Raw genomic sequence first — 12,483 nt, forward strand, 5'->3', positions numbered from 1 at the left:
AAATATATATTTTCCAAAATGTGTGACCACTTTTTACCATTGAAAGCATGCAGGAAGATTTTTCACTTTGTATTGTTGTCACCAAAGCGTTTTAATGCAACAGTGGCATTGCATACACATACTGGTACGTAAAGAATTAAGATGAAAATACCCCGAGTTGGAGTTTTTGTTGGTTGGGAACAATAATGCATGAAAAGCCATACTGCTGCCAATCATTGACCCTTATCAGGAAAAAATAATAAGCAAATACACACAACAAAACAATAAAAATAATCAGCAAATAATATTTTTTTTTACTGACTTACAAATGTTGCTACAATGTTGGATATTAATGTTAAACAATACCTAAGTGTCAAATCATAAGGTTGATGCATTTGGGCGTGAGCTTGTATGGAGTTTTCGATGCCTCTTAAGTCTTTGTTTTGCAATACTTTTTTTTAACAGTGAGTCATTTGTGACATCACAGTTTGACGGACATACTTATGTAGGCCTCCAAATACAAGGCTGTCATCCCTTCTCATTTCAGGCCCCCCACCATAAATGCTGTAAGAACAACTTATTTTGATGCTCCTTGAGGGTGTACCTAAAGTTGTGACTGGGTGAATCTACAAAACCCAAAACCAGTGAAGTTGGCACGTTGTGTAATTCGTAAATAAAAACAAAATGCAATGATTTGCAAATCCTTTTCAACTTATATTCAATTGAATAGACTGCAAAGACAAGATATCTAATGTTTGAACTGAGAAACAACATTTTTTTTTGCAAATAATCGTAATAACTTACGAGTTTAATGGCAGCAACACAGTGCAAAAAAGTTGGCACAGGGGCATTTTTACCACTGTGTTACATGGCCTTTCCTTTTAACAACACCCAGTAAACGTTTGGGAATTGAGGAGACCAATTTTTGAAGCTTTTCAGGTGGAATTCTTTCCCATTCTTGCTTGACGTACAGCTTAAGTTGTTCAACAGTCCGGGGTCTCCGTTGTGGTATTTTAGGCTTCATAATGCGCCACACATTTTCAATGGGAGAGAGGTCTGAACTACAGGCAGGCCAGTCTAGTACCCGCACTCTTTTACTACGAAGCCACGCTGTTGTAACACGTGCAGAATGTGGTTTGGCATTGTCTTGCTGAAATAAGCAGGGGCGTCCATGAAAAACACGCCGCTTGGATGGCAACATATGTTGCTCCAAAACCTGAATGTATCTTTCAGTATTAATGGTGCCTTCACAGATGTGTAAGTTACCCATGTCTTGGGCACTAATACACCCCCATACCATCACAGATGCTGGCTTTTGAACTTTGCGCCTAGAACAGTCTGGATGGTTCTTTTCCTTTTTGGACACATCAGTTTTTCAAAAACTATTTGAAATGTGGACTCGTCAGACCACAGAACACTTTTCCACTTTGCATCAGTCCATCTTAGATGAGCTCGGGCCCAGCGAAGCCGGCGGCTTTTCTGGGTGTTGTTGATAAATAGCTTTCGCTTTGCATGGTAGAGTATTAACTTGCACTTACAGATGTAGCGACAAACTGTAGTTACTGACAGTGGTTTTCTGAAGTGTTCCTAAAACCCATGTGGTGATATCCTTCACACACTGATGTCGCTTTTTGATGCAGTACCACCTGAGGGATCCAAGGTCACAGGCTTAGCTGCTTACGTGCAGTGATTTCTCCAGATTCTCTGAACCTTTTGATGATATTACAGGCCGTAGATGGTAAAAAAATCCCCAAATTCCTTGCAGTAGCTGGTTGAGAAATGTTGTTTTTAAACAATTTGCTCACGCCTTTGTTGACAAAGTGGTGACCCTCACCCCATCCTTGTTTGTGAATGACTGAGCATTTCATGGAAGCTGCTTCACCTGTGGGATGTTCCAAATAAGTGTTTGATGAGCATTCCTCAACTTTCTCAGTCTTTTTTGCCAATTGTGCCAGCTTTTTTTAAACATGTTGCAGGCATCAAATTCAATATGAGCTAATATTTGCAAAAAATAACAACGTTTTCCAGTTCAAACATCAAATATCTTGTCTTTGCAGTCTATTCAATTGAATACAAGTTGAAAAGGATTTGCAAAACATTGTATTCTGTTTTCATTTACCATTTACACAACATGCCAACTTCACTGGTTTTGGGTTTTGTATACTGTTTACGAAGTTAATGAAGTGTCTGAAAAAAAAATTAGCGCTGATGTTCACTTTCTTTGCAATCTAATGGGAATGCCACCATACACAAACCGTTTGCAGACATACTCAGACGGGAGGTAAAAAATAAAAAAGTATATCCAATACACGGGTTGTTTAATGCCAACATTAACACTGAATTATCAATCTTACTCTTGATAACCATATTCAATAATTATATATAACCTTCTTACGGTTTACAATCTTGTCGAATGATATGAAACCATGTGTTATAATCACAACAAATAATATTTATTGAACACACAAACCTAAGGTTTGGAGAAATGAGTACAACACAAATATACTGCATAGGAAGGGGCTCATACATAACTGACAACAATACATTTACATACAATTATGTCGTGCTAAAATTAATAAACAAAATTAATAACGAATACGTTTATTAACATTTAAAGTGCAAATGAAAATACAGCTTCACCACTTTAATCGTAATTTTTGCACTTAAGAAACTTTTCTATGACTTTACTGTTTTGGTTAGAAGTGTATTTGCAATGTATATATACATAAACATACACACATATATATATATATATATATAGTATATATATTTTTAAAAATATATGTATATATTTATATATTTTTATAAATATATACAGTACAGGCCAAAAGTTTGGACACACCTTCTCATTCAATGCGTTTTCTTTATTTTCATGACTATTTACATTGTAGATTGTCACTGAAGGCATCAAAACTATGACACCTGTGACGTGAAAACCCTTCCAGGTGACTACCTCTTGAAGCTCATCGAGAGTATACCAAGAGTGTGCAAAACAGTAATCAGAGCAAAGGGTGGCTATTTTGAAGAAACTAGAATATAAAACCTGTTGAATGAGGTGTTTCCAAACTTTTGGCCTGTACTGTATATACTGTGTGTGTGTATATATTTATATATATGTATATATATATTAGAGTATACATTACATGTATAGTAGAGATGTCCGATAATGGCTTTTTTGCCCATATCCGATATTTCGATATTGTCCAACTCTTAATTACCGATTCCGATATCAACCGATACCGATATATACTGTCGTGGAATTAAAAACATTATTATGCCTAATTTTGTTGTGATGCCCCGCTGGATGCATTAAACAATATAACAAGGTTTTCCAAAATAAATCAACTCAAGTTATGGAAAAAAAATGCCAACATGGCACTGCCATATTTATTATTGAAGTTACAAAGTGCATTATTTTTTTAAACATGCCTCAAAACAGCAGCTTAGAATTGGGGACATGCTCTCCCTGAGAGGAGGTTGAGGTGGGCGGGGTTGAGGTGGAGGGGGCGGGGGGTGTATATTGTAGCGTCCCGGAAGAGTTAGTGCTGCAAGGGGTTCTGAGTATTTGTTCTGTTGTGTTTATGTTGTGTTACGGTGCGGGTGTTTTCCCGAAATGTGTTTGTCATTTTTGTTTGGTGTGGGTTCACAGTGTGGCGCATATTTGTAACAGTGTTAAAGTTGTTTATACGGCCACCCTCAGTGTGACCTGTATGGCTGTTGACCAAGTATGGTTTGCATTCACTTGTGTGTGTGAAAAGCCGTAGATATTATGTGACTGGGCCGGCACGCAAAGTCTGTGCCTTTGAGATTTATTGGCGCTCTGTACTTCTCCCTACGTCCGTGTACACAGCGGCGACTTTAAAAAGTCATAAATTTTACTTTTAGAAACCATACCGATAATTTTGAAACCGATACCGATAATATATTTTAAAGCATTTATCGGCCGTTCGATATTATCGGACATCCCTAATGTATAGTATATATTTTTACTATAATGCTCATGTGTCTTAACAGAGCTTTTAAACCTGGGGTTTTGTAGGTCATTGTAATCCTGCATGTGTGGCAGAACATAAAAAGTCAGTTAAATATTAACTTGATCTGGTTCAATTCAAACGGATGACTCATCTTAGATTGGTCGCAGCCACAAAATCCTTTCAGGTGACACTTTTATTTTGGACTTTGCAATCTGATGTCACGTTTCAGTTCAACTGATAACCAGTATAAATCATCATTTATCTGATTTCTAAATGAGATAGATTATATTCCACACGGAGTGTGATCACAGCGTTCACAGCTTGCAGAGCTGCTGTTAGGAAACCAAGGAATTACATAAAACCTGTTTAAGTTTCAGGGAGACATCCTTGTCCACCGCTCCCACGAGACCAGGCGGGGGCACACTGCCGAGTCTCAGTTATTGGACGGAGAAATCCCTCCAGTGTTCGCTGCAGCTTAGTGCGTCAAATAGCTTCTAAGAATAGCACATCTCAGCGCTACAAAGATCCTTAAATATGGCATGCATAATATAACTAAAGCACCGACACAGTACACACTTCTACCCCTCTTCTCCCTAGTAGGTTTTACTTTAGTTAAGCAGTATATTTGTTCAAAACTGTTATGTTAGTACCAGACTTGACCTTTTAATGACATTAAAGGCCTACTGAAATGAATTTTTTTTATTTAAATGGGGATAACAGATCCATTCTATGTGTCATACTTGATCATTTCGCGATATTGCCATGTTTTTGCTGAAAGGATTTAGTAGAGAACATCGACGATGAAGTTCGCAACTTTTGGTCTCTGATTAAAAAAAAGCCTTGCCCCTACCGGAAGTAGCGTGACGACACCGGAGGAAGGGCTGCTCACATTTTCCTATTGTTTACACCAGCAGCGAGAGAGATTCGGACCGAGAAAGCGACGATCACCCCATTAATTTGAGCGAGGATGAAGGATTCGTGGATGAGGAACGTGAAAGTGAAGGACTAGCGTGCAGTGCAGAACGTATCTTTTTTCGCTCTGACCGTAACTTAGGTACAAGGGCTCATTGGATTCCACACTCTCTCCTTTTTCTATTGTGGATCACGGATTTGTATTTTAAACCACCTCGGATACTATATCCTCTTGAAAATGAGAGTCGAGAACGCAAAATGGACATTCACAGTGACTTTTATCTCCACGACAATACATCGACGAAGCACTTTAGCTACGGAGCTAACGTGATAGCATCGTGCTTAACTGCATATAGAAACAAAATAAATAAACCCCTCGACTGGAAGGATAGATAGAAAATCAACAATACTATTAAACCAAGGACCTGTAACTACACGGTTAATGCTTTCCAGCCTGGCGAAGGTTAACAATCCTGTTGCTAACGACGCCATTGAAGCTAACTTAGCAACCGGACCTCACAGAGCTATGCTAAAAAAATTAGCTCTCAACCTACGCCAGCCAGCCAGCCCTCATCTGCTCATCAACACCCGTGCTCACCTGCGTTCCAGCGATCGACGGTGCGACGAAGGACTTCACCCGATCACAGATGCGGTCGGCGGCCCGGAGATGGAGGAAGTTAAGGTGAGTTCAGCGGCTAGCGCGTCTGCTATCCACCTCAAAGTCCTCCTGTTTGTGTTGCTGTAGTCCGCCGCTAATACACCGATCCCACCTACAACTTTCTTCTTTGCAGTCTTCATTCTTCATTAAACAAATTGCAAAAGATTCACCAACACAGATGTCCAGAATACTGTGGAATTTTGAGATGAAAACAGAGCTTTTTGTATTGGATTCAATGGGCTTCGAATACTTCCGCTTCAATCGTTGACGTCACGCGCAAACGTCATCATATCGAAACGTTTTCAGCCGGAAGTTTGCCGGGAAATTTAAAATTTCACTTTATAAGTTAACCCGGCCGTATTGGCATGTGTTGCAATGTTAAGATTTCATCATTGATATATAAACTATCAGACTGCGTGGTCGGTAGTAGTGGGTTTCAGTAGGCCTTTAATGAGTGGCTTCTGAGCACCAAACATGAGAAAAATCTATCATCAACGCTTTCTTTTAAAGTTGCTGCTTGCCCATGTACTCCAGGCTTCACTACACATCTTAAAATGATAAATAAAGCCAGTTTGCTGTAAGCTCGATCATGTGTTTTTTTCCCCAAAGCGAATAGGCTAATTTAGCATGTTGCTGTTGAAATGTGTGTGCCATGTTAGCACTTAAGCTCACATGCTAGTTTGCTAAATTAATGTTATGTTGCAGTATGTGATGTATGGCATCTATTAGGCTCCAGCATGGGTGTTCAAACTTTTCCACAGAGGACCGCATAATGAAAAATTATATTTCAGTTTCAGTTTCAACGTACTTATATGATACAGAAACAGCACACCTCAAAGAACATTTCTGTAAATGTGTCAGTGTTGGCCATATAGCTCATTTTCAACTGTCGTCTCTGGGCAAGGTAAAAAAAAATGCCAACAATTAAATAGCAGTAAGATAAAACATGACATACTCATACCAATAACATTAGTACATGTAATATTACAGATAAAAAAAGTTAGCAGAGTGAATATATGCAAAAGTATTCACTTTTTCCACATTTTGTTATATTACAGCCTTGTCCCAAAACGGAATAAATGGAAGTTTTTACTCAAAATTCTACACACAATCCCCCATAACAACAATGTGAAAAGTTTATTTTTTATTTTTGTAAATGTATTTAAAATAAAAAAATTAAAATCACATGTACATAAGTATTCACAGCCTTGCGCAATACATTGTTAATGCACCTTTGGCAGCAATCATAGCCACAAGTTTTTTGAATACGATGCCAAAGGCTTGGCACACCTATTTTCGGACAGTTTTGCCCATTCCTCTTTGCATTGATTGATTGAAAGTTTTACAAGTAGATTGCACAGTACAGTACATATTCCGTACAATTGACCACTAAATAGTAACACCCGAATAAGTTTTTGAACTTGTTTAAGTCGGGGTCCATGTTAATCAATTCATGGTAGCGTTGGATTTCACCCAGGATGTGACTGTACATTGCTGCATTCAAAACTAACGCTTTCCATACAACCCAGGGTTTCCCACACATCCATTTATTTGTGGCGGCCCGCCACGAAAGAATTACGTCCGCCAAAAATAAAAAAAATAATTACAAAATTTTAAAAAATGTTTTTGTTGTTGTTGTTTTTTTGTCCTCTCCAGCTTCTCAGGCAAATCATATAGTTGATGTAGATGCCCATATCGGCTGTTCGGATTTACTTTACAAAAGAGAAGTGTAGGATACTTCTCTTGTTGCCTTATTTGTATTTGACTTTATTAAATGTATTTATATTAGAAACACAACATGTGTATATAACAAAGGGTGCAAAGTCTGCAGGCAGTAGGAAACACATGGTTAAGTGTAGGGAGTAAAACTGATGGCAGTCTAAAGTTCAAGATTTTTGGAGCTCTTTGTTCAGTGGATCAGATGTTTGATGAAGCTCTGTGTCTATCTACCACCACTACTGTTTTCTGTTTATTTGTTACTGACCGTGGCAGGACACCTCTGCCTCTGTTTCCCTTTATGTTGCTGGTAAATAATATGGTTGTAGTAGTAGGCTAAAGTTAAATTATTTAGTATGCACTAATTAAAGGGGCAGAGCTTTGAGACATTTTAGCTTTTGTATTTTATAAGATTTATTTTTTGTAAGAACCACAATTAATATATTTCAGTGAATAACTTATTGTTCAAATCTGTATATAAATATGTACATAAAGTGTTGTAATTATGTTGTAAAATGGATGGATGGACGTTTAAAACAAAACTGTTATTATTAATTAGTAAGTATACATTTTTTGAGCCTTTTTAGAGAAAATCAAATCATTGTAGTACATTATGCAAATTACTCGATGATGTCATGTGACCACGCCCATAGCCACGCCCCCACCGCCAAAGGTATCTTGGCAGTTTATCGGAAACACTGCAACCTGATGTGCTGCAAAGAGGAATGGGCGAAAAGTTCCCCTAAGATAGGTGTGCCAACCTTGTGGCATCGTATTCAAAAATACTTGAGGCTGTAATTGCTGCCAAAGGTGCTTCAACAAAGTATTGAGCAAAGGCTGTGAGGTCCGTGTGCCTTCTACGTTCATTCTATTTCCAATTCTTAAATGCAAATTGTGGAGGGAGGTGTGGCCAGCGCTGCCTGCAGGAGCGGAGGTTACCGCCTCTGTCCATGGTGCTGAGGACAGAGCACCATCAGACGGGGGCTTGGCAGTGCCAACGGCGAGACACAGCTGAACAGGTGATTAGATTTCCCAGGTGGTACGAGTTGTCTAATCACCTTTTGTCTTTAACAGTAGAGGTCGGGAACATCAGGAGGAGGAGAGCTTGGAGAGTTTGGAGAGGAAGGGCACAGACTGAAAAGTCGAATAGTGTAATCATTGATGGTGAATAAAACCTTGTTCAACTCTGAACGCCAGACTCCTGTGAATGTGTGTGATCAGCGGAACCCGCTAGGAAGCGACTTCCACACAAATCAAGAAACACATTTATGGCTATTTTTTCTATTTTTATATCTGAAACAAAAATTGGACAACTACTTAATGACAAATTTTTAAAACGACAATAGGACTCCTACTGAACAAATATGTTACTGTGATGCTAAAAACATGCTAAACGCAACGGAAAAGCTAAAATACTGCTTCCGGTTGGTCCGTGTATTCCGTCTCTTTTCAATTCTGAAACGCAAATCAAAAAACTAAATTGGGGCCGTTTTTCGGTTTCTATTATATATAGCAGATTTTAAAACAAACAAAAAAGGCTTGATTTTCATAAAAATATTGCTATCAAATTTAATTTTGTGTTGTTTTCCTTTTATGGATTTTTATTTTTCCAGATAAAATGCAAAAATCTTTGTGATGATAAAATTGAACCAGAAGCAGTATTTTAGCTTTTTTTTGTTTTTTTTTAGCATAACGGTAACAACTTTGTTCAGTAGGAGTCCTATTGTCTTTTTAAAAAAGTGTCATTAAATAGTTGTCCAACTTTTGTTTCAGAAATGAAAATAGAAAAAATGGCCCAAAATTAGTTTTTTGATCTGCATTGAAGAATTGGAAATAGAATGAACGGAAGGTACACGGACCCTGTGAAAACGTACATACATGCCATTTTTTAGTTTTAAAAAATAGCAAAAAAAAAAACAATAATAATTTTTGATGTTGTGAGTATGGGGGATTGTGTGTAGAATTTTGAGGACAAAAACAAATGTATTCCATTTTGGAATAAGGCTGGAACATGAATAAATATAAAAAAAGTAAAGCGCTGTGAATACTTTCCAGATGCATCGCATTTTGTACATGAAATATGCTAAAACCAATTCATTGTATATCAGTGCATGCTAAAAAGCCTACTGAAATGAATTTTTTTTATTTAAACGGGGATAGCAGATCCATTCTATGTGTCATACTTGATCATTTCGCGAAATTGCCATATTTTTGCTGAAAGGATTTAGTAGAGAACGACGACGATAAAGTTCGCAACTTTTGGTCGCTGATAAAAAAAAGCCTTGCCCCTACCGGAAGTAGCGTGACGTCACAAGCTGGAGTGCTGCTCACATTTCCCTATTGTTTACACCAGCAGCGAGAGAGATTCGGACAGAGAAAGCGACGATTACCCCATTAATTTGAGCGAGGATGAAAGATTTGTGGATGAGGAAAGTTAGAGTGAAGGACTATAGAGCAGTGCAGGACGTATCTTTTTTTCGCTCTGACCGTAACTTAGGTACAAGGGTTGAGTTGAGTTGAGTTGAGTTTGAGTTTATTTCGAACATGCAAGCATACAACATGATACATCACAATTTCCAGTTTCTTTTCAACATGTTCGAAAAGGAGTAGGAAGAAGCAGAGCTTATTTAATCCTACCCCTTTTCTTTACATAACAGTTGCAAAACTTTTTGTTCACTTCCTGTTCACAATTTTTTCACAATAAACTCCATAAGTAATCACAATAAAAATAAATAAATAAATAATAGTAAGAATTTAATAATAATAATTGGTGAAGTAAGTCATATTTCATATGATGAGATAAGTAAGATTACTTTAAGAATGAATGAATGGGTGGATGAAATAAATTGAGAATGTTTGTCATGGTTCTTCTTCTTTGTACTTTGTAAACACTTTAAGTTTGAAGAGTTTCTTGAAGTGTATCATATTAGTACATTGTTTGATTGCTTTGCTTAATCCATTCCATAATTTAATTCCACATACTGATATACTGAAGGTCTTAAGTGTTGTACGTGCAAACAAATGTTTTAAATTACGTTTTTCTCTAAGATTATATTTCTCCTCTTTTTTTGAGAAGAATTGTTGTATATTCTTGGGTAGCAGGTTATAGTTTGCTTTGTGAATAATTTTAGCTGTTTGCAAATTCACTATGTTGTGGAATTTCAGTATTTTTGATTCAATAAATAAAGGATTTGTATGTTCTCTATATCCAACATTATGTATTATTCTAACTGATCTTTTTTGTAACACCGTTAATGAATGAAGTGTACTTTTGTAATTATTTCCCCATATTTCTACACAGTAGCTCAGATATGGTAACACTAGTGAGCAGTAGAGAATATGAAGGGATTTTTGGTCTAGAACATGTTTTGCTTTATTCATTATTGACGTGTTTCTTGCAACTTTATGTTGTATATTTTTTACGTGAGATTTCCAGTTCAATTTATCATCAATCATTATACCTAGAAATTTGGTTTCGTTTACTCTTTCAATTTCTATTCCGTCTATTTGTATTTGTGTTTGACTTTCTCTTCTACTGTTACCAAATAGCATTATTTTAGTTTTACTAAGATTCAACGATAGTCTGTTTTTGTCAAACCATCTTTTTAATTTGTTAATTTCTTCTGTTATTATTTGTATTATCTCCTGTGTGTTTTCTCCTGAACAAAACGCTGTTGTATCATCCGCAAATAATACTAACTTTAAATCTTTTGTAACTTTACAAATGTCATTTATATAGAGATTGAATAATTTAGGTCCTAGTATTGATCCCTGAGGTACACCACAGGATATATTTAGCGTTGTAGACATGTGTTCGCCTAGCTTCACGTGTTGTTTCCTGTTCGTTAGATAACTTCTTATCCAGTTTAAGACTAACCCTCTGATGCCATATCGTGCTAGTTTTTTGATTAAAATATTGTGATTAATTGTGTCAAATGCTTTAGTTAGATCCATAAAAACCGCTGCCGCACATTTTTTACTATCTATTGCATTGGTAATTTCTTCTGTAATTTCAATTAAAGCCATTGAAGTTGAAACATTAGCTCTGTATCCATATTGGTTGTCTTTGAGTATTCTATTTTTATTTATGAAACTTTCTAATCTGTTATTGAACAGTTTTTCAATGATTTTAGAAAATTGTGGAAGTAGAGAAACAGGTCTATAATTTGTAAATTGATGTTTGTCTCCAGTCTTATAAATTGGTGCAACTTTAGCTATTTTCATTTTGTTTGGAAATGTACCTGTTTGAAATGATAGGTTACTAATATACATTAATGGTCCTGAGATCTCTTCAATAACCTTTTTTATCGTTTCCATATCAATTCCGTTACAATCAGTTGAAGTCTTAGATTTACATTTTTTCACGATTGTAACTATTTCCTCCTGTGTCACATTACTGAGGAACATGGAGTTGGGATTTCGCTCTATGGTATCATTATAGTCCTCAATTGGAACTGGGTCTGGAATCCTTTCTTCCAATTTTGGTCCAATATTTACAAAATAATTATTGAAGCTTTCAACTACTTCCTTTATGTTGTCATTTTTTTAATTTTCATCTAAGAAATATTGAGGGTAGTCCCTCTTAGTTCCATTTTTAATAATGCTATTGAGGATGCCCCATGTTGCTCTCATATTATTTTTGTTCCTGTCCAATAATTCACTGTAATATTCTTTTCTACATGATCGTATTATGTCTGTTAACTTGTTTTTATACTTTTTGTACTTAATTTCTGCCTCTATAGTTCTTTGTGCTATAAATTTTCTATATAGTGTATTCTTCTTCTTACAAGCATTTTTTAATCCTTTTGTCATCCATGGTTGATTATTCTTTCTCTGCTTGTTACTGAGTTGTATCCATGGACAATATTTGTCATAAAGTATTATGAACTTGTTTAAGAAATGTTCATATGCTTCATCAACCTCTTTTTCATTATACACATTGTCCCAATCTTGCTTTTGTAGCTCAATTTTGAAGGCAGTCATCCTCTTCTCTGTGCACAGTCTTCGAAATGTCCTTTTGTCTTCCATGTTCTTCTTGTAGTTCCCATCATATATTGTAAAAACTGGCAGATGATCACTAATGTCGGTTATAAGTAGACCACTTGTAGTGTTATTATCAAAATCATTGGTAAAAATATTATCAATAAGCGTGGCACAGTGTGCTGTGATTCTGCTTGGCTTTGTGATTTTAGGATATAGACTGATGCTGTACATTGTATCAATGAAGTCATCAATAGACTTTTG

This window comes from Entelurus aequoreus, linkage group LG04 (assembly GCF_033978785.1).
Source record: "Entelurus aequoreus isolate RoL-2023_Sb linkage group LG04, RoL_Eaeq_v1.1, whole genome shotgun sequence".
Classification (NCBI taxonomy): Eukaryota; Metazoa; Chordata; class Actinopteri; order Syngnathiformes; family Syngnathidae; genus Entelurus; species Entelurus aequoreus.